The sequence below is a fragment of the Orcinus orca genome, chromosome 2 (genome assembly GCF_937001465.1).
Source record: "Orcinus orca chromosome 2, mOrcOrc1.1, whole genome shotgun sequence".
NCBI classification, from domain to species: Eukaryota; Metazoa; Chordata; class Mammalia; order Artiodactyla; family Delphinidae; genus Orcinus; species Orcinus orca.
In genome coordinates this window covers 628,493-650,152 of record NC_064560.1, presented here as the reverse complement: position 1 = coordinate 650,152, position 21,660 = coordinate 628,493, and the positions used below count along the sequence as shown (strand labels likewise).

Genomic DNA, 21,660 nt, shown 5'->3' with positions numbered 1-21,660 from the left:
GGGCCAGTTACCGTGCAGTTACTTATCCTTAAGTGTGTCGCCTCCTACGTCCTCATCTCCGCAGGATGAGAGAAGAGGGTTGGTTACACTGCGCTCCTCCCCCACCTGCAATGCCTGGCATCTCAAGAATTCGTGGGAAGGTGGGAGGAATAATGGAAAAGTATTTAACTAGACAGTGGAAGGCCGTTTCGTAATCTCTGGATGTCCTGCCCTGGGTAGTTGATAGTTTAGATTTACGGATAGGTTTTGGAGGAAGAAGGAACATTACCTTGCAGCCTCTCACACTGAGGTCTTGCACTGGTACAGCGCCGTTATCCAGCAGACTGCCATTTCCTGCCATGGGGTGGAAATACCAACTGTAATGAAAACTTGGGGCCAGGTTCTCTCAAGAATTAGAGAATAAAACTCTGCGCCCTCATCTTCAGGCACATTTTATACCCATTATGAGTTAGAGAATATTCTTTAGAACTTTCAGAGAGCTTAGAGGAGCAAAATATTTCTATAAAGTATAATTATTTTATCCCCATATTCCCTAAAGATCAGTTCCTTTTAATAGCTTATTTTTTCACCAATAGTTTTCTATTCCTCAGAAAGAAAATACTAGTGGGGCTCAGCCCTTGTGAGGCAGGCTGGCAGGAGATATTCTTACGTACAAAAAATTGCTTCGTTGAGATTTTTTCTTTTAAACTCTTTATCTCATGTATTCTAAATCTGAGCTCACCTTCCCACCAAAACTCTTCCACCTTCTGTGTCTTCAGCCTTAGTCAATGGCTTCACTGACCCTCCAATGTCTCCAGCTAGAACTCTCTCAGTCTACCCTCACTTCTCTACTGTGTTAGGCAAAATTTGGAGATGACCCCCAGAATCCCCACCCCCTGGTGTACCTACTACACCTTCTCCCAGTTGTTCAATCAAATACTAATATAGGTGTTCCTATAAAGGGATTTGGCAGATGGAATTAAGGGTTTCAAATCAGGTGCCTTTAAAAAAAGGGATTTACCCTGGTCTAATCAAGTGTACCCCTAAAAAGTGACTGGGCTTCTCCTGACAGAAAAGTAAAAAAGATTTGAAGTGTGAGAAGGATCTGATATGAGGAGATTCTCTTGCTGGTTTTGACGATGGAGGGGACCACACGGCAATGAATATGATTAGCTCCTAGGACCTGAGAGCAGTCCCCGGCTGACAGCGAGAAAGCTAGGACCTTGGTCCTACAACTTCAAGAACTGAGTGCTGCCTACAACCAGCTGAGCTTGGAAATGGACCCTGAGCTCCAAGTGAGATGAGAAGTAAGTCCTGCTAAAACCTTGATGTTAGACTTGTGAGACCTGAGCAGAGAACTCAGCCATGCCTGGACTTCTGACCTGCAGAACTGTGAGCTAAAAATGGGTGTTGTTTTAAACTGCTAAGTTTGTAGTAAGTGTGACACAGGAATAGAAAACTAGTATGTTCACCCCCTACAGACATTCAGCCACTGAATCCCATCAGAAATCTCTTAGCTCCATCCTCTCTACCCTCTCTCTCCCTCTTTTATTTTATTGTGGTAAGAACACTTAAGATCTACCCTCTTAACAAATTTTAAAGTTTACAATACACTGTTGTTATCTATAGGCACAATGTTGTAAACAGATCTCTAAAGTTACTCATCTTGCAAAACAGAAATATTATACCTGTTGATCAGCAACTCCCCATTTCCACCTCCCCGCAGACCCTGACGACCACCATTCTATTCTTTGCTTCTAAGAGACTGACTATTTTAGATACCCGAAAGAAACGGAATCATGCAGTATATGTCCCTCTGCAACTGGCTCATTTAACTTAGCATAGCTTCCTCAAGGTTCACCCCTGTTGTCATACATTGCAGGATTTCCATCTGTTTTAAAGCTGAATAACATTCTGTTGTACGTATATAGCACATTTTTAAAACTCCATTCTTCCATCGTCGGACATTTAAGTTGTTTCCACATCTTAGCTATTGTGAATAGTGCTGCTATAAACGTGGAGGGAAGAAATCTCTTTGAGATCCTCATTTCAGTTCTTCTGGGTAAGTAGCCCTAAGTGGATTGCTGAGTCATAAGGTAGTTCTATATTTAGTGTTTTGAGGAACCTCCATACTGTTTTCCGTAGTGGCTGCACCATCTGCGTTCCCAGCAAAGGAGTACGGGAGTTCTGATTTCTCCACATCCACAGCACTTCTTGTCTCTTTTGTTTTGATTTGCATTTCCCTGATAATTAGTGACGTTGAACATCTTTTCATATACCCTTGGCCATTTGTAAATCTTTGGTGAAATATCAATTCAAGTCCTGAGACCATTTTTAAATCAGGATTTTTTTTTTTTTTTTTTTTTTTTGCTATTGAGTTGTGGGAGTTCCTTTCATATTTTGTTTGGAACTTAATCCCTTATCAGATATATGGTTTGCAAATATTTTCTCCCGTTCCACTGGTTGCCTTTTCACCCTCTTGGATTTCTTTTGCTGTGCTTTTAAGTTTGATGTAGTCACACTTATCTGTGCTTTTGGTGTCATATCCAGGAAATCATTGTGAAGACCAATGTCATGAAGCTTTCCCCCTGTTTTCTTCTAGGAGTTTTATAGTTTCAGGTTTTATGCTTAGATCTTTAATCCATTTTGAATTGATTTTTATGTAAGGTGTCAGATAAGGGTCCAATTTCATTCTTTTGCATGTGGATATCCACTTTTCCAAACACCATTTGTTGAAAAGACTATCCTTTCCCTGTTGTGCATTTTTGGCACACTTGGTAAAGGTCAGTTGACCATATATTTGTGTGGATTTATCTCTGGGCTGTCTCTTCTGTTCCATTGATCTATACGTCTGTCACTATGCTAGTATTTATACTGCTGTAATTACTGAAACTTTGTAATACATTTTGAAATCAGGAAGTGCGATGCCTCCAGCTTTGTTCTTCTTTTTAAAGATTGTTTTGTCTATTTGGGTCTCTTTCAGTTTTATATGAATTATAGAATTTTTTTTCTGAAAAAAATTACCATTGGGATTTTAATAGGGATTGCATTGAATCTGTTGGTCTCTTTGTGTAGTATGGACATTTTATTTATTTATTTATTTATGGCTGCGTTGGGTCTTCGTTTCTGTGCGAGGGCTTTCTCGAGTTGCGGCAAGTGGGGGCCACTCTTCATCGCGGTGCGCGGGTCTCTCACTGTCGCAGCCTCTCTTGTGGAGCACAGGCTCCAGACGCGCAGGCTCAGTAGTTGTGGCTCACAGGCCTAGTTGCTCCGCGGCATGTGGGATCTTCCCAGACCAGGGCTCGAACCCATGTCCCCTGCATTGGCAGGCAGATTCTCAACCACTGCGCCACTAGGGAAGCCACAGTATGGACATTTTAACAATATTAAATCTTCCAATCCATGAACACAGGATATCTTTCCATTTGTTTGTGTCTTCTTTAATTTCTTTCATCAATGTTTTATAGTTTACAGTGTACAAGTCTTTCACTGTCTTAAGTTTATTCCTAAGTATTTTATTCTTTTTGATGCTACTGTAAAAAAGATTGTTTTCCTAATTTCCTTTTCAGTTTGCTGTTAGTGTATAGAAGTGCAACTGATTTTTGTATGTTGTATGCAACTTCACTGAATCCATTACTAGTTCTACCAGTTTTTCTGTGTGGAGTCTTTAGGTTTTCTGCATATAAGATCATATCACCTTCATACAGGACCAGTTTTACTTCTTCCTTTCCAATTTGGATGCCTTTTTGCTATGGTCTGAAAGTTTGTATCTCCTCAAAATTCATGTGTTGAAATCCTAACCCCAAATGTAGGCCCTTTGGGAGGTGATTGGGTCATAAGTGTGGATGGAAATCTCATGACTGGTATTAGGTCTCTTAAAAAAGAGATCCCACAGAGTTCTCTAGCCCCTTCCATCATGTGAGAATAACAATGAGAAGTCTGCAGCCCCAGAGAGGGCCCTTACCTGATCACATTGTCACCCTGATCTTGGACTTCCAGCCCCTAGAACTGTGAACAAAAAATGTCTGCTGTTCATAAGCCACCCAGTCTGTGCCGGTTTGTTACAGCAGAGCCTGAAACAGACTAAGACACCTTTATGTTTCTGGTTTTGTTTGTTTATTACCTAATTGTTCTGGCCAGGACTTCCAGTGCTGTGTTTAATAGAAGTGGTGAGAGTGGGCATCCTTATCCTGTTTCTGATCTTAACGGAAAAGCTTTCAGTTTTTCACCATTGATTATGATATTAGCTGTGGGTTTTTCTTACATGGCCTTTACATATACCAAAAAACTACAAAATCTAGAAGAAATGGATAAATTCCTAAAAATATGTAACCTACCAAGACTGAATCATGAAGAAATAGGAAGTCTGAACAGACCTATAACTAGCAAGGAGATTGAATCAATAGTCAAAAGCCTCCCAATAGAAAAAAGCCCAGGACCAGATGGTTTCACTGGCGAATTCTACCAAACATATAAAGAAGAATTAATGCCAATCCTTCTAAAACTCTTCCCAAAAAACTGAAGAGGAGGGAACACTTCCAGACTCATTTTATTTTTAAAAATTATTTTATTATTTTAAAAATAAATTTATTTACTTTTGGCTGCATTGGGTCTTCGTTGCCATGCGCGGGCTTTCTCTAGTTGCGGCAAGCAGGGGCTACTCTTCATTGCGGTGCACGGGCTTCTCATTTCAGTGGCTTCTCTTGTTGCAGAGCACAGGCTCTAGGCACACAGGCTCAGTAGTTGTGGCTCGCGGGCTCTAGAGTGCAGGCTTAGTAGTTGGGGCGCACGGACTTAGTTGCTCCGCAGCATGTGGGATCTTCCCGGACCAGGGCTCGAACCCATGTCCCCTGCATTGGCAGGTGGATTCTTAACCACTGTGCCACCAGGAAAGTCCCCAGACTCATTTTATAAGACCAGAATTACTCCAGTATCAATGCCAGACAAGGATGGTACAAGAAAATTACAGACCAATATCCCTAATGAATATAGATGCAAAAATCCTCAACAGAATATTAGCAAAATGAATTCAGCAGCAGATGAAGATGATCATACACCATGATCACGTGGGATTTATTGCTGGAATGCAAAGATGTTTCAACATATGAAAATCAATTAATGTGATATACCATATTAACAGAATGAAGGATAGAAACCACATGAACGTTTCAGTAAATGCAAAGAAAGCATCTGATAAAATTCAACACCTTTTCATAACAAAAACTCTCAACAAACTAGGAAAAGGGGAATTACCTCTACCTTCTCTGCTACCTTCTTTGTTCAGAAGCTCATGATCTCCTTTCGCCACCATTATAATGGCCTTAATGGCCCCTTTTCCATGAGCATCTTCCCTTTCTGTTCATCCTTAACACTCTCACTATTAATCTTACCTTCCACCTCCTCCCTGCTCTCTTACCATTTGCCCCTCTGCAGAGAAACAGCTAGCAAGGATAGGGAGAACAAGTATGCCCACTTCATGTATGGAAGAAACATTTGAGTGCCTGCTATCTACCCAGCCTGTGCTTGGGGTGATGACTAGTGGCTTGAATAGCACACAGTCGCTGACTTTAAGGTGCTCACGTTGTAGAGGGAGAATGAGGCACACAACTGAGGAATCTTGAGAACTGGCGTAAGAGCAATAATAGAGATACACATGTGGAAGCTCAAAAGAGGATCTGGCCTGCTGAACAGAGGGGAAAAGATGTGGGAGAGAAGAGGATTTGGAGGGTAAGACCTTAAGGCGTGCTGCAAGAGAGGAGACATGAGCTGAAGGCCTCAGTGGATAAACATGAGAGTACCAGGCAATGGGGGTGTGGAGTGAGTGACAGGGTCTGGGTATTTCAGTAGCGGCACGAACAAACTCATGGAATGAGACACACAGTGTAGTATAATACAGGCATTTGGGATTATAAAAGCTTGGAGCTAAAGTCAGGGAATAGTGAGAAAGAAAGAAAATGGGAGGAGCAAGGGCCAGGGTCAGGAGGGTCCTGGTGTATCACTGGGCCAAAGGGTCCAAAATTTAAATGTGTATATCACTGAGACACGTGTGAAAATCCAAAATTTCTAGGCAGCTGCTGGACAGTATGATTTGGTAGGACTGTTGGAAGGTTCCGGAGTCAGCACTGTCACAGGTACCCCAGGTGAACCTGGTGAGGACATTCTCGGGTTGAAAACTTGAGAAACACTGTTGTCAGCACTAGGGGGGCAATGAGGGGACCGAGCGGGACGGGAGGCGGTGGAGCTGGCTTGGCTGTGTCTCCATACCAGGCCTTCTGGAGGCTTCTAAACTGCTTGATTTGAAGGGAAAAAGAAAGACCTAATCCGTGGGGAAAATGACAGTAATCCAAACTGTGGTTTGGAGGTGGAGAGGCGGTGAAGATGGAGAGAAGAAACATTACTCCGGAAGCCTTCGGTGGGCAAAATCTGTAGGTTGCACGCTGGATTCAAAGTGAGAGGTCAGGAAGAGGGAGGAACCGAGTTTCTACCCTGCGTGACTGGGTGGTGGTGGTGTTGCCAACTGAACGAGAAAATGTAGCAGGAAGATCTGATGGGGCTGAGGGAGTATGACTGGGTCAGTTTTGGATGTGAGATGAGTAGACAGCTGTCAGAGGCAGAAGCTTCTGGGTATCCAGACTCTGGAATCCATGGAACACAGGGCTAGTGGAGACATGAGAATGGATGGGATCATCCATGGAGAGGAGCAGTGTGCTAAGAATGCATCCTAGATGTTGCCAACTTCCACCAGGTACACAGAGGAGGAGGTATAAAGGAGGCGGTGAGGGAAAAGCTAAAACTGTGAAGAGAGGAGAGAGTGATATCGGAGAAGCCAAGGAAGTAGAAAAGACCAGGAAGAAAGGGATGACCAATGATGTCAAACCCAAGGGAGAACTCAAGAAATGTCCACTGGATTCAGCATGGTGCAGTCACCGGTAACCCTAATGGAGACATTTGCAGGTAAGTGGTGATGGGAGAAGTCACACTGAAGCGCGTTAGGAGGTGAGGCAATGGAAATAGTAAATTGATGCTACGTGACTTGCAAGGTTTGAATGAGGGTGGCAGTTAAGCTGGGCTGTACTTAGAGGATGGGAGATTTGAGCATATTTATGGACTGAAGGCAAGGAGGCTTCAGAGGCAGAGAGGTGAGGATACAGCAGGGAAAAGAGTGACCTAAGAAGCAAGGTCCTGGGAGACGAGGGAAGGCAGAGGGCCAAGAGCACAGGGGTGAGGAAGCAGGAAGCCCGCCGCAGGAGTCATCACCTTATCCCAGAGCAGAGGAAGAGAAGGGCCATGTTGATAAGAGTGTCAAGTGTCCTTAATTTTCTTCATAAATCAGGAGGCAAGTTTCTCTACTAAGACTGAGTTCTCATGAGGTTAGTGGTTTTTAAAAATGCTTAACTTCACTGACTGGCTTAGAACAGTGTTTGCATGTTTTATTCCTTAGAATTCCTTCAGTCTTAAGTGTCATGATACCCAGGCCAAACTGGCTTCAGTAAAAAGGTAATCCACGTTTGTATCTGGATAGCCCACGGCAGAGCTGGCTTGCAGTGGTCCTGATGCTGGGCTCCAGCGGTATTATCAGGAGCTGGTTCTCTCTGCCCGAGGCACAGGGCTTGGCCCAGCTCACTCGGCTTTCTTCCACTCACTGGCTTGATTCTCAGACAGGTTCTCCACTTGGGATTACAAGCCAGCTGTCCGGGGAACTGAGTCCAAGGCAGCTGGGAGAACAGGAGTCTTCTGGGAGCTTCGGATAAAGTCCTGACGTTTACTTTAACTGGGCAAGCACAGGTTCTGTGTACTACCCCTGATTTGGGGTGCCTGAGATTAGGGAAGGGAGGGGTTCCCCGTGGTAGCAGCATCAGAATTACCTAGAGAGCCTGTTAAAATACTGGTTTCTGGGCCCTGCCCCGGAATGTCTGATTAAGGAGGTCTGGGGTGGCGCCTGAGAATCTGCATTTCTAGCTCATGCCCAGGTGAGGCTGGTACTGCTGGTCCAGAGACCACACTGGAGAAGCACTGATCTGCACACAGGAAATTGGGGTGCAGCTGCCCAAGAAGAGGAAGTGCATGCTGCACCCGTTCTCTGACCTCCGGGGCCTGTATCTATGCTACATCTGGCTTGTTCTGCAAAATGAGGCTAGAGAAACATCATTTCTTCCGCATAGAATGGAAGCCCTGCTCAGGCAATTAGAACCCGCCTGGTGAAAAATGCCAAGGCACAAAGCACAGTGGCAGGGACTCAAATGACATGACACAGTCAGAGTATCTTTCTTCACAGTCGGAGATTTTGCAGAATTCTTCCAGGCTGTTGCCAGCAACACAGTGAAAAAAATTTTATTATATTCCTGATGTGTGGGTTTCTGCTCCTTTAGTCAAATGAAAAAGTCTGTCTACATAGTGAATTTTGCCACTCATAAATAATATTCTCTACCCTTGTTCTTCTATTTTTACCCAAACTTATATTTTCATCAAGTTAATTTAACAGTATGAAGTAAAGTACACTGGTTGGGAGAATGACTTCCAGGAGCTGGTGTCCTGTTTGTGTGTATTTTCAAGCCCTTCCCCCTACACAAACACACACACGCACACCCCTCGGGTGAATTAATACAAATTTAACTCAAGATTTCTTACTCATATTTGAATAGATTTTCTTCCATCCTAAGAATAATTTTTAATCTCTGATCTTCAAATATAAGTGAAGCTAAGGTCATCTTTAAGTGGGGTTATCACTGTGGGTGTTGAATGGACTCTAAGCCAGCCCTCCAGTCCATGACGGTCAGAGTACTTTCGTAGGGCTGAGGTCGACGGCTCACTACAGTGTGGTCCTCCCGTCAGGAGTGCATCAAGAGCTTGCAAGGCGTTTGTGGGGAGACAGAGCTGGGCACTCTCAGATAACCCTTTCATGCACAGGACATGAGTTGGACTGTCGTCTCTAAGAATGAGGACAAAGTTGGGTACAGAAACTGCAGTTTGATTTGATTTTTGTGATTGTGGAGATCCAGCTCCTTACAGAAACCTGGGAGATTTACGTGCCCTGGATTTCAAATCAAAAGTGCCTAGAACTGGGACTTCCCTGGTGGTCCAGTTGGAAGAGTCTGCCTTCCAATGCAGGGGCACGGGTTCGATCCTTGGGCAGGGAACTAAGATTCCACATGCCATGGGGGCAACTAAGCCTGCATGCTGTAACTACTGAGCCTGTGTGCTCTGGCACTCATGTGCCACAACTAGAGAGAAGTGCGTGGCGCAGCTTCTGAGCCCACGTGATCTGGAGCTTATGTGCCACAACTAGAGAGAAGCCAGCACGCCACAGCTACCGAGCCCACGTGCTCTGGAGCTCAGATGCCACAAACACTTGAAGAGAACAGAGCCAGCTCGGGCTCCACCCTCAATCAGGGCTTCTGCTCCAGCAACTTGGGATCAGACCCTGGTGGTGATAGCCCCTGAGCCGAGAAGTCCTGCCTCACACCCGGCTCCAGCTTTACCCCACCACGTCCAGCTCCACTCCCTACCAAGGTGAGAGCTGCCCCACACCCTGAGGAAAGGTGTGACTTTTGTCCATGTCAAATCCAGCTCTCTCACCAAAAGCACTGGGCATATGCAGTCTGTACAGGGGTGCTCCCACATAAGATCACCCCTTCAAGACTGCAATAGGTAATTGTTTCACCTAAATTGATAGAGATGGGGAATGATATGCAAAATAAAAGGCAAAGAACTACTCGCAATTGAAAGAGCAAGAGAAAAATCCCTGAAACTGTAAACAATGAAAGAGAAACAGTCTACCAGATGAAGAATTTTAAAAGTAGGCAATAAAAATGTTAACTGAATTAGGGAAAAGAATTAATGTACACAGTGAACACTTCAGTGAGGAACTAGAAAATATAAAAAGACCCAAACAGAAATGAAGAATTTAATAGATGAAATAGAAAACACACTAGAAGGAATGAGTAGCAGACAAGTGACACAGAAGAATGCATAACTGATCTGGAAAGTTGGAATAATGGGAATCACCCAACCAGAACATCAAAAAGAAAAACAAATTTTAAAATGAAAACAATTTAAGAGATCTCTAACATAACATTAAGCATACCAACGTTCACGTTATACAATCCCAGAAGGAGAGAGAGAGAGAAAAGGGGGTTGAAAATATATTTGAGGAAATTATGGCTGAAAAATTCAAACCTGAAGAAAGAGATATCCATGTACAGAAAGCATAGAGGGTCCCAAACAAGATGAACCGAAACAGACCCACACCAAGACATATCATAACTAAACTGACAAAAGTTAACAAGAGAATTCTAAAGGCAGCAAGAGAAAAACAAAGAGTCAGTATACAAGGGAACCCCCATAAGGCTACAACCTGATTTCTCTGCAGAAACTTTGCAGGCCCAAAGGGAGTGGTATTATGTATTCAAAGTGTGGAAAGGGAAAAACATGCTACCTATGATAATCTACCCAGCAAGGTTATCATTTAGAAGAGAAAGAGAGACAAAGAACTTCTCAGATAAGCAGACTCTAAAAGAGTTCATCAATACTAAAGCCTACCCTAAAAGAAATGTTAAAGGGTTTTCTCTAAGTGGAAAATAAGAATCTGTAGGAGAGGGAAAAATCTCACCAGGGAAGCCAAATATATAGTAAGGACTGAGGATCAACCCATTAAATAAGCCAGTATGAGGATTAAAATAGGGACTTCCCTGGTGGTCCAGTGGGTAAGACTCTGAACTCTCAATGCAGGGGGCCTGGGTTCAATCCCTGGTCAGGGAACTAGATCCCGCATACATGCCACAACTGAGAGTTTGCATGCTATGACTAACAGTCTGCATGCTGCAACTAAAGATCCCGCATGCCACAACTAAGACACAGCACAGCCAAAATAAATAATAAATAAATACTTTTAAAATAAAATAAAAAAATAATTGTTCAAAAATAAATAAATCTAAAATGATTTTTAAAAAGAGAGAGAGAGCCCAGAAATAAACCCACACACTTATGGTCAATTAATATATGACAATGGAGGCAAGAATATACAATGGAGAAAGGACAATCTCTTCAATAAGTGGCATTGGGAATACTGACAGCTACATGTAAAACAATGAGATTAGAGCATTTCTTCACAGCATATACAAAAACAAACTGAAAATGGAACAAAGACCTAAACGTAAGACCTGAAACCATAAAACTCCTAGAAGAGAACATGGGCAGAACACTCTTTGACATAAATCAAAGGAATATTTTTTTGGATGTCTTCTAAGGCAAAAGAAGTAAAAACTAAAATTAAAAAATGGGACCGGGGCTTCCCTGGTGGCACAGTGGTAGAGAATCTGCCTGCTAATGCAGGGGACACGGGTTTGAGCCCTGGTCTGGGAGGATCCCACATGCCACGGAGCAACTAGGCCGGTGACCCACAACTACTGAGCCTGCGCGTCTGGAGCCTGTGCTCTGCAACAAGAGAGGCCGCGATAGTGAGAGGCCCGTGCACCACGATGAAGAGTGGCCCCCGCTTGCCACAACTAGAGAAAGCCCTCGCACAGAAATGAAGACCCAACACAGCAAAAATAAAAACAAATAAATAAATTTAAAAAGAAAAAAAAAAGGGGGACCTAATAGAACTTTAAAGCCCTTGTGTAGCAAAGGAAACCATGGACAAAATGAAAAGACAACGTACAGAATTGGAGAATATATTTTTAAATGATATGACTGACAAGGTGTCAATATCCAAAATATATAACCAACTCATACAACTCCATTAAGCAAAAAACAATAAAAATGGACAGAAGACCTGAACAGACATGTTTTCAAAGAAGATATACAGATAGCTAACAGGTACATGAAAAGATGCTCAACATCACTAATGTTAGAGAAATGAAAATCAAACAACAATGAGATATCACCTCACACCTGTCAGAATGGTTATCATTAAAAAGAACACAACAGTTGTTGGTGAGGATGTGGAGAAAAGGGAACTCTTTTTTTTAAAATAAATTTATTTATTTATATTTGGCTGTGTTAGGTCTTCAACTGCACATGGGCTTTCTCTAGTTGTGTTGAGTGGAGGCTACTCTTTTTGCGGTGCGCAGGCTTCTCATTGTGGTGGCTTCTCTTGTTGCGGAGCATGGGCTGTAGGTGCACAGGCTTCAGTAGTTGTGGCTTGTGGGCTCTAGAGTGCAGGCTCAGTAGTTGTGGCTCGTGGGCTCTAGAGTGCAGGCTCAGTAGTTGTGGCGCACGGGCTTAGTTGCTCCACGGCATGTGGGATCTTCCCGGACCAGGGCTCAAACCCGTGTCGCCTGCATTGGCAGGTGGGTTCTTAACCACTGCACCACCAGGGAAGCCTGAGAAAAGGGAACTCTTATACAGCGTTGGTGGGAATGTAAATTAGCCCAGCAACTATGGAAAACATTATGGAAATTCCTCAGAAAAACTAAAAGTAGAACTACCATATGACCCAGCAATTCCACTCTTGGGTATATATCTGGAAAAAAACAAAAACACTAATTCGAAAAGATACATGAACCCCAATGTTCATAGCAGCAGTATTTACAATAGCCAAGATATGGAAGCAACAACCCTAGTGTCCATCAATAGACAAATGGAAAAAGAAGACGTAATATATATATTTCATTATATGTGTATATGTATATATAATGAAATACTACTCAGCCATAAATAAGAATGAAATTCTGCCATTTGCAACAACGTGGATGGACCTGGGAAATAGTAAGCTCAGTGAAATAAGCCAGACAGAGAAAGACAAATACTGTATTGAATCACTTATACGTGAAATCTAATAAATAATGCAAACTATATATAGCAAAACAGAAATAGACTCACAGGTACGGAAAACAAACAGGTGTTTACTAGTGGCAAGAGGAAAGGGAGAGGGACGCATTAGGGGTATGGGATTAAAATACACAAAGTATTATGTATAAAGTAGGTAAGTGACAAGGATATATTGTAAAGCACAGGAAATTGTAGCCATTATTTTATAATAACTTTTAATGGAGTATAAACTATAAAAATACCTAATCACTGTGCTGTACAGCTGAAGCTAATATAATGTTGTAAATCAACCATACTTCAAAAAGAAGAAGAAGAAAGAGCATACCTGAAGCAGTATGAGCAGGGGGAGAGTGTTAGGGTCGGACGTCAGACAGGCAGTGGGGGCAGATTTTGGAAGGCCTCTTAGGCAATGGTCAGGGCTTTAGATTTTGCCCTGAGTGAGATGGGAAGCCATTGGGAAGTGTAGCAGAGAAATGATGGATTTGATTTGGGAGTAAGGACACCTCTTCTATCATGACAGGAAGCGGATGGAGAGTTTACAGGTTAGAGGGAAAAAGTTGACATGAATTCCCATTCAGTGTCTTCTGATCTAGGAGCAGAAGTCAATTTCTAAAAGGGACTTGGGAAGGGTTGAGGGTGGAGTAGATTGAAGAAGTGTTGAAATAACACTGCAGAGATGCATTTCTAGAATAGTAGAAAAAATTCCTTTTTCTGAGGAATTTCCATAATGTTTTCCATAGTTGCTGCGCCAATTTACATTCCCACCAGCACTGTACAAGAGTTCCCTTTTCTCAGGCTTCCCTGGCAGCGCAGTGGTTAAGAACCCCCCTGCCAATGCAGGCGACATGGGGTTCGAGCCCTGGTCTGGGAAGATCCCACATGCTGCGGAGCAACTAAGCCCGTGCACCACAACTACTGAGCCTGCACTCTAGAGCCCACGAGCCACAACTACTGAAGCCCGTGCACCTACAGCCCGTGCTCCGCAACAAGAGAAGCCACCACAATGAGAAGCCTGCACACGGCAAAAAGAGTAGCCCCCACTCAACGCAACTAGAGAAAGCCCGCGTGCAGCCAAAGATCTAACACAGCCAAATATAAATAAATAAATAATAGAATCTGTGATGAGACACTGGCTAAAATGGTCAGGATCAACTTTATTAGAAATTTGCAAGTTCACCAAAGACTTGCAATAATCTTAGGAGTGTTTACTCAGGGAGAACAGATGAATCTAGGCACAAGCAGAAAGCTTTGTGATTTATCCTATTCCTCTCTCGCTTGCCCCAGCTTCACAGTAATCTTGGAAATCAACATCCACATAATCACAGTGAAAATCAGCAACCTAGCCAAAGGAGATGGCACAGAATGGGGTTAAAACTCTCCTAACACCCCATTCCTAGATAATTGTCACTATTTGACCTGCCTCGTAGCTTCCCCAAAAGCTATATTCTTGGGACTTTTCTTTAACCCAATTCAGAGCTTACTCAATCTAAACAGCCCTATCATCAGGGCATTTGTAGAAAACAATTAGTGGCAGTGCTTAACACTGATCCTGCCTGAAACAGCAATACAATTTGGGGCTAGTAAGAGGCTACCAGAAAATTCAAAAGGAAAATTTGGGAAATGAGATGTTCAGAGGGGACTTTGAAAATCTCTGATATTGCTGAAATTTTAGAAGAACATGCTCATGTGCAGGGCTGTGCACATGCATAGGAAAGACCTGAGAAGATAAGACCTAATTTCTAACCTCTGGCTGACCTTGAGGCTCTGCACAAACGGGAAGTGAAGGCTAAGCCATAGTTAAAGCCTGCATGCCAGAGCCTTGCAGGCATACCCCTACACACAGATTCGTTGGCAAAGAATGGAGAATTATTGGCCCAAGGCATTTAAGGAAATCTCTGTTCAATCATTAGCTAACCATTAAGCTAACTGAATAGGGACTTGTTTTGTTATACACAAGAAAGAATAGAAATTTTTACAGAATTAGTTCAGGAAAATCACTAAATAAATAGGCAGTGACAATAGTAACAACAACCAACCTTGGCAGGAGGGAATATTATTTCTAGAGTTACCATATGATATCATTTTAAATGTCCAGTTTTCAACAACATAAAATTACAATAGGAAAATATGCTATTCCCCTCTCCCAACACACAGGAAGCAATCAGTAGAAACTGTCCTTGATGAAGCCCAGACGTTGTACCTACCAAAGACTTTAAATAAACTATTACAGGGCTTCCCTGGTGGTGCAGTGGTTAAGAATCTGCCTGCCAATGCAGGGGACATGGGTTCGAGCCCTGGTCCAAGAAGATCCCACATGCTGTGGAGCAACTAAGCCCATGTGCCACAACTACTGAGCCTGCGTTCTAGAGCCCCCGTGCCACAACTACTGAAGCCCGCGCACCTAGAGCCCGTGCTCCGCAACAAGAGAAGCCACTGCAGTGAGAAGCCCACGCACCACAAAAAAGAGCAGCCCCTGCTCGCCACAACTAGAGAAAGCCCACATGCAGCAATGAAGACCCAACGCAGACAAAAATAAATAAATTTATTAAAAAAAAAAAACTATTACAAATATGTTCAGAGAACTAAAGAAAACTACATCTAAAGAACTAAAGGAAAGTGTAAGAACAATGTCTTACCAAATAGAGAATACAAATAAAGAGATATAAATTATAAAATTATAAAAAATAACTAATAAGGAGATAGAAATTATTAAAAAAGAACAAATAGAAATTTACAGAGTACCAAAAAGTACAGTAACTGAAGTGAAAAGTTTGTGAGTGAAAAGTTCATGAGAGGATCTCAACAAGAGATTTGAGCTGTCAGAAGAAGGAATCAGCAAACTTGAAGGCCAGTTGAGATTATTCAATCTGAGGAACAGATGGAAAAAAGAATGAAGAAAAATAAAGAGATTCAGAATCCTTTGGGACCCCATCAAGCATGCCAAAACATGTACAATGGAAGACTTAGAAGGAATGGAGAAAGAAAAAGGGGCAGAAAGAATACTGAGAAGTTCCAAATCTGATGAAAATCATTAACTGTGCATCCAAGAAGCTCTATAAACTCTAAGTAGGATTAACTCAGAGATCCACACCTAGACACATCTTAGTCAAACTGTCAAAAGACAAACTTGAAAACTGGAAGGGACAAAGGACTTACTGTGTAGAGGGAAGTTCTCACTAAGATTGACAGCCGACTTCTCATCAGAGACCATGGAGGCCAGAGACAGCAGGATGAAATAGTCAAAGTACTGACAGAAAAAACATGTCAACCAAGAATCCTATATTCAGTAAGACTGTCCTTCCAAAACAAAAAAGAAATGAAGATATTCCCAGATAAACAAGACAGGAGTGAATTTTTCACTAGTAGACCTGCCCTACATGAAAGCTTGAAGGGAGTCCTTCAGGCTGAAATGAAAGGACACTGAACAGTAATTCAATCCACATGAAGAAATAAAATAACTGATAAGGACAACTATATAGGTAAATATAAAAGGCAGTATAAACCTAGTTTTGTAACTCTTTTCTTCTCTTATCTCATTTATAAGAAAATTGTGGAGACTTATATTTATTGGAACATGGAATAGATGTACTTTTTCCCATCTTCCCTCTAAGTACAACTAAAAACCATGGACATGACATATAAAACAAATACTAGAAGGCTCTGAACTTTGGATGGAAGAAGGCAGACTGGCAGAGGACCTCAGGACCTGAGGAATGACACAGTGGTGAAAGCCCTTGTTTTTCTCTTGCCTCATATATCCCAGACTTGATCTGAAGAAGCTGGCAGCCCAGAAACACTGATTGGTAAAGACAAGAAAAAATCCTCAACAAAAACCTGCTCTCCTTTGCCAAAAAAACAGGATAGGGGGCACCAAGCAAGACAGAAAATTTTTAGAAATAACTGCTCTACTTCAGCCAAACACCCTAGAAAAAACTATGGCCCCAACCCTACCAACAACAACATAGTCCAGGTGGGGAGGCCTCATCTTCTACCCTCATGAGGCTATAATGAAGTGCCCCACCTCCTGGGCTGATATCAGAAAAGGCCAAATAGGGATCCAAGACTTTCATTCCCACCAGCCGGTAATGAAGCCCAGGTGGTTTCAGTGGGGATCAGGTGGGAATCCTGGACTTCCATGCCTACTGGGAAGTAACAAGGCACCCTCCCTATGTTTGCTTGGGTGGTGTCAGAGGAGGCCTAGTAAAGAGTCAGGAGTTTCGCCATTGCCCAGTGGTAGCACGGCCATCCCCACAGTAGTCAGTGGAGACCATGTAGGAGCCAGAAGTCCATCCATCCAGCAATACTTCCTTGGGGACCGATGGAGACCAAGTGGGGAATCTGAACTTTTACCTACACCTGACAGTAATGACACAGTACCATCTCCATCCCCTGCCAGAGTGGTATCAGAGAAAGCCAACTAAAATAGAAGGTTAAGGAAGATCCTGAATCTCATGACATCATATGAAATATCCAGGTTTTAGTTTAAAAATTACTCATCATACCAAGAACCAGGAAGGCCTCAAACTTAATAGAAAAAGTTAATTAATGGGCGACAACACCAAGATGAAAGAGATGTTAGAATTGTTGTCAGCGGTTTTAAAGCAGTCATGATAAAAATGCTGCACAAATATTCTGTAAATAAATAAAAGATACAAAGCCACAGGAAGGAAATAGAAGGTCTCAGAAAAGTGATAGGAAATATAAGGAAGAACCAAATGGAAATATGAGAAATGAAAAATACAATAACCAAAATAAAAAGCTCAGTTGATAGGCTCAACAAAAATTATGACATTCTCTGATGTGATTCTAGAAGAATATACCAGAATACTTAGGAAAATTAATCATGTTAAAGGTAAAGGGATGTGAAGGAAGGTGAATATTTCTATACTTCACTTGAACTAATAAACTGGTGGCACCAGTACACTGTGATAAGTTTTATATACAAAGTATTACATAGAGAAACTGACTAAAAAGCTGTACAAACAGATCCCTAGAAGACTGCAGAGATAAATCAAAATGGAATTCTAAAACATGTTCAAATAACTCACAGAAAAGCAAGAAAAAGAAAACAGTGAAATGAAAAACAAAAAATAAAATTGCAGACATAAGCTCTAACATACCAATAATTACATTAAATGGAAATGATCTAAGCATACCAATTAAAAGACAGAGATTAGCAGAACTGAAAAAAATATGACCTAACTATATGGTGTCAACAAAAACTCATTTCAATATAATGATATAGGCAGAGTAAAAATGAAAGAATGGAAAAAGATACATCATACAAATATTAATTAAACTCCAGCAGCATGGCTTAATTAATAACAGATAAAATAGACTTCAGGGCAAAGCAAATTACCAGGGACAAAAGAGGACGTTATATAATGATAAAAGGATCTATCCACAAAGATTTAGTAATCCAAAATTTACCTGAACCAAAAAATAGGATTCCAGTTATGTGAAAATAAAACAGGTAAAAGAAGGAGACAACTCCACAGTTATAAGTGGAGACTTCAAAATCCCTGTCTCAACAACTGATAGAACAACTAGAACAGAAATTATAGAACTGAAAACACTACCAACCAACAGGATGTAATCCATATTTATAGAGCACTCCACCCAACAATGTCAGAATACTCACTTTTCTTAAGCACCCATACAACATATGCCAAGAGAGCTTACATCCTGAGCTATCAAAGAAACCTCAACAAATTTTAAAAAATCTTTATTGAATTTGTTACAATATTGCTTCTGTTTTTCTGTGTTTTGGATTTTTGGCCACAAGGCATGTGGGATCTTAGCTCCCTGACCAGGGATCAAACCTGTACCCCCTGCATTGGAAGGTGAAGTCTTAAACACTGGACCACCAGGGATGTCCCCAACAAATTTAAACAAATTGAAATCATAAGAATATGTTCTCTAACCACAATGGAATCAAACTAGAAATCAATGACAAAAAGGAACATCTTTGAAAACTTGAAATTAAATAATACACTTCTAAATAAACTATGGATCAAACAGGAAGTCTCAAACTGGACAGCTACATGTAAAAGAGTGAAATTAGAACATTCTCTAGCACCGTACACAAAAATAAAATGGATTAAAGACCTAAATGTAAGACTAGATAATTATAAAACACTTAGAGGAAAATATAGGCAGAACACTCTCAGACATAAATCACAGCAAGATCTGTTTTGATCTACCTCCTAGAGTAATTAAAATAAAAACAAAAATAAACAAATGGGGCCTAATGAAACTTAAAAGCTTTTGCACAGCAAAGGAAACCATAAACAAGATGAAAAGACAACCCTCAGAATGGGAGAAAATATTTGCAAATGAAGCAACTGACAAGGGACTAATCTCCAAAATATACAAACACTCATGCAGCTCAATATCAAAAAAACAAACAACCCAATCAAAAAATGGGTGGAAAACCTAAATAGACGTTTCTCCAAAGAAGACATACAGATGGCCAATAGGCACATGAAAAGATGCTTACCATTGCTAACTAATAGAGAAATGCAAATCAAAACCACTATTAGGTATCATCTCACACTGGTCAGAAAAAAATCTACAAACAACTGGGGCTTCCCTGGTGGCGCAGTGGTTGAGAGTCCGCCTGCCGATGCAGGGGACACGGGTTCGTGCCCCGGTCTGGGAAGATCCCACATGCCGCGGAGTGGCTGGGCCGGTGAGCCATGGCCGCTGAGCCTGCACGTCCAGGGCCTGTGCTCCACGGCAGAAGGGTCCATGGCGGTGAGAGGCCCGTGTAACGCAAAAAAAAAAAAAAAAAGTATGCTCAACTGATTTTTTTTTTTTTTTTTTTTTGCACGGGCCTCTCACTGTTGTGGCCTCTCCCATTGCGGAGCACAGGATCCGGACGCACAGGCTCAGTGGCCATGGCTTACGGGCCCAGCCGCTCCATGGCATGTGGGATCTTCCCGGACCGGGGCACGAACCCACGTCCCCTGCATCGGCAGGCGGACTCTCAGCGACTGCGCCACCAGAGAAGCCCTCAACTGATTTTTGAGGAAGTTGCAAAAGCAATTCCATTGAGGAGAGAGAGCATTTCAACAATTGGTGCTTGAGCAATAGGACATCCATAGGTCAGAAAAAAAGACCTTGACCTAAGTCTTACACCTTATACAAAAATTGGTTCAAAATAGATCACAGTCTCTAATGTAAAACATGAAGCTACAAATACTTTTAGGGAAAAAAAAGAGATAATCTTCAGCATCGCTGAAGAGTTCTTAGATTTGATACCAAAACCTTGATCCCCAAAAGAAAAACTGGACAAATTGAACTCAATCAAAAATTTTAAAGTCTTTGCTCTGTGTAAGACCCTGTTAAGATTTTTTTTAAAGTTACAGAGTGGGAGAAGATATTTGCAAGCCACGTATATGACAAATGACTAGTCTTGAATATATAAAGAATTCTCAAACTCAACAGTAAAAAACCAACCTATAACACCACAGGCACAGTTTATGGAAAATATAGTTCATAAAGTAGAATTAATTAAATTAAAAACTTCTGCAGTGCAAAAGATACTTTCAAGAGAACGAGAAGACAAGCCACAGACTGGGAGAAAATATTTACAAAAGACATACCTGGTAATGGACTGTTATCTAAAATATGCAAGAAACTCTTAAAAATAAGAAAATAAACCACCTTATTGAAAAATAGGCAAAAGACCTGGACACCTCACCAAAGAAGATCACAGATGGCAAATAATTATATGAAAAGATGCTCAACATCATATGTCATTAAGGAAATGGAAATTAACATCACAATGAGATATCCTTCAGTAGGTGAATGGATAAATAAACAATTCCACTAAAAGAAATACACTAAAAAGAAAAAAAACAAAAAACAGAACAAAATATATTAGAAGAAAGAACATGGAAATTAAAATAGTATACTAGAAAATAGTCATTTAGCACAAAAGAAGGCACTACTAGAGAAACAGAGAAATAAAAATGATTAAGACAAATGAAAGAAAAATAGTAAAACGGCAGATGTAAATCTTACCTTAGCCAACCAGTGTATTTCAGCCACCTGCCACAGTGATTGGTTTAGCAATGGATACGCGATCCAGGTTGGTCCAATATGAGGTTAGCCTAGTCAGTGATTAGGGAATCAGTCTCCTGCTGGACAAGAAAAAGGATGACTGAGTTGCTGCTGGCCTTCAGTATGAGTGGAGCCAACCTATGGATGTTGCTGACATAAGGAAAACGCAGGACAGATAGGGAAAAAGAAACTGATTCTTGGCTGACATTGTTGGGATGGCAGGGGTCCCGCTGTTAGGACATAAGGTACTTCTGGGTGGATGAACTGGAAAAGTCCAGCCTGCAGGAGATGGCTTTGCGATTAGAGGTTCCTTTGTGTGAATAAAATGGCACCCCTTCCTCCAGGTAGACCCAGACCCATGTCTGGGCATATGGATGGTGGGCTGGATCCAGCTCCCACTTGCCCCCTTGCCCAGGCACCTCTGAGCAATGCACAATCTACACAAATATACACTGGACCTCTGAGCCTCGCCTAAAACCTGCACTTCCTCTGAAGTTTGAGCCAATGTATTTTCTTTGTTGATTAAGCCAGTTTAAGTCTTTTCTATTATAGTTACAATGCATACAGAATTTATTAACATAAAATAAGGTGTTACAAAGAGAAGATTTAAAAATGTGGAACTGTGTGAGCTGAGAAGGTAGGCTGGACGGTAATGAGGATAATCATACAGATCCCAAGCAGGGAAGTTGGACACCTTTGTATACAGCAGCAAAGAGTGGGTGAAAATATTGCCTACTGTGTTTTGGGACTCTGAGCACATTTCTACCAAGGCTGTGACATTGACATCTGGTAGGAAAAAAAAAAATCAGGATTTTGGAGATTTTGAATATATATTGTGACCTT

The 21,660-nt window shown here is 41.6% G+C and overlaps 1 protein-coding gene across 1 annotated transcript in view; it reads left to right on the top strand.

Moving 5' to 3' along the window:
• The window catches only part of ODAD2 (outer dynein arm docking complex subunit 2), a 303,897-nt gene that overhangs the window by 14,341 nt on the left and 267,896 nt on the right, over positions 1–21,660 (top strand). Inside the window, exon 3 of the mRNA XM_049705317.1 lies at positions 1,052–1,286. The gene's annotated coding sequence lies outside the window, so the exon portion shown is untranslated. The remainder of the gene's footprint in view (positions 1–1,051; positions 1,287–21,660) is intronic.